Raw genomic sequence first — 2,464 nt, 5'->3', positions numbered from 1 at the left:
AGTTCGGGGAGCATTATAATTTACTCTACGACTAGACTTAGGTGAAGTGGCCGTAAACTGGGCCTTAGTCAACAACTCATGCTCATCCACGAGCTTTGACAGCTCATAAATGTCTGTTACATTCTTTTGTTCTGCCATAAAAGTAGACAACTGGTCTGGGAGACATGACAATACTTCTTCCATTATAAGAAGATTCTTTAAAGCATCAAAGTCAGTGACTGAAAGTGACTTTAACCATCTGTTGCAAAAATTCGTCTTCTGACGAGTAAAATCTGCTATTGTCTGATCACTTATCCTCCATAGGTTTCTAAACTTTTGCCTGTGTGCCTCTGGATTTATTTGGTATGCATTTAAGATGCTTTTCTTTACAAATTCGTAATCAAAGCTATGAGCGTCAGGTAGGGATGTAAAAACCTCCTGACTACGCCCCTTAAATTGAGACTGCATAATGGCTACCCACTGATCCCTTGGCCAGTTCATACTGATGGCAATTTTATAAAAATGTGCAAAGAAAACCTCAGGATCCTCCTCATTGAACTTTGGTAACTCTATATACTTATGCGTCCTGATGGGATTATTATCACTATTTATTGAAACATTACTAGTATTTCCATGCCCAGCTGCCATACGCTGTGTTTCAAGCCTGAAGTTAGTGTCAGCCATTTGTTGTTGAATCTCTAATTGCCTAGTTTGTTCCTCGGCTTGTTGCTTTTTTGTGGCTTCTATTTGCAACTGTGCCTCAATTTCTAAACGTCTAGTCTCAAGCTCCCTCTGCTGAGCTTCAGCCTCTAATATTTGCTGTTCTTTTTGAGCTTCAAGTTCTAATCGGCGAGCTTCTAACTCAAGACGCTTTAACGTCATCTGATCACTCGACTCCTCTTTTAACTCTTCTAGAATTTCTTCATCTAACTCCCCATTCTCAACAAAATGTGTCACAATGACTTTCAATATTTGGGCTTTAACCATTCTATTGTTGGCGGTCAAATCCAAATGATTTGCCATTTGTATTAACTCAGTCTTTTTAAGGCTCTGAATCCTTTCAAAGTCTGGGTGAGCCACCAACACTGCAACTTTCTCCTCCATCGTTACTAACACTTGGCACTTGATTCACAACAATAATAAAAAACAATGGCACTGCACTACACTTCACTGTAAAATTGTCACCACACTGAAAATTCGCTTGGCCTCACTGCACAAACAAAATATATAGGATGACTTACCTCAAAATCGTGAAACGTTGTTACTTGACACACAGGAAAGCTTGCTTGGCACATGGAATAGTTCTTAAGAAACACACAGACACTTGACACAATGGTACCTAGGAAGGCAAGGTTAGATTAGCATAATTAAGGTTAAGTGGGAACAATATTTCCCGGACAGGCCCCCATAACTCTTTGTTACCTATCGTTCGTTACGGCTCGTGACCCTACAGCAGCCAAGCTTTAATTACGTCTAGGGATACGAGAAAACTGCTGTTCTCAAGAGCGGATCACCAGTATAACCCCTTAATAAGTAATGAGCACATAAATAAAAATCTTCCTTTAGGACTGAAGAATAGATACAAAATATTATATAGATATATATTCAAGACAGTATAATATAAAAACACAGATGGTAAAGTTAACTTATACAACAAACGAAAGTATTGTCATATCACTTAATATAACAAAATAAAATATGGCACAACATGAATGTACAGACTTATCTCCCACATGTTACTCCTTCGAGTCCTGTTCAGCTACTGAACTCTCGCTCTGTCGCCACCCACATTCTCACCTCCCGTCTGCCTCATCCCAGGATGAGGGATGGAAACTAAGGACTTTTTAATATTTAAAACTAATTGAACAACCACTTGTTCTCAAAACACATAAGAATGCAAATTACAGATAATAGTTACTTACAAAATATATAAGTATAATGCCACCTGTTTAATTGCAGGAAATAAACAATTACCTAAACTAAATAAAAGTGACATCTGGAACTTCCAAACTGAACAGGTCCAGCTTCCCGAATCAAACAGGTACTAGACGTGTGCAAAAGCAACCGTGCTCCTGTCTCCACTGACGCTGCCACACCACACGATAATTTACCCAAAACACAATGTGTGTACATATACAGGCAATGATATAATGGAATAAAAAAAGTTATTTTAAATTTATATATGTATTCTGCTAGGAGTACGTAACATCGTACACAGTTGGCTCAAGCTTCATCCTCTTACTAACTTGATTGTAATTTAGTACTTCATAAAGATTATTCCTAATGGAAATAAATAATAGGCTCAATAAATAAATGAGAGTATAGGGGGAACTGACGTGAATAGCCGCGCTTATGCAGGCGAGGAGTCACAATAACGTGGCTGAAAAATGTTGACCAAACCACACACTAGAAAGTGAAGAGACGACGACGACGACGTTTCGGTCCGTTCTGGACCATAATCAAGTCGACTGTGAAGAGAGCCGGA

The sequence above is a fragment of the Procambarus clarkii genome, chromosome 23, assembly GCF_040958095.1.
Source record: "Procambarus clarkii isolate CNS0578487 chromosome 23, FALCON_Pclarkii_2.0, whole genome shotgun sequence".
Taxonomy (NCBI): domain Eukaryota; kingdom Metazoa; phylum Arthropoda; class Malacostraca; order Decapoda; family Cambaridae; genus Procambarus; species Procambarus clarkii.
Note: the sequence above shows the minus strand (reverse complement) of the source record.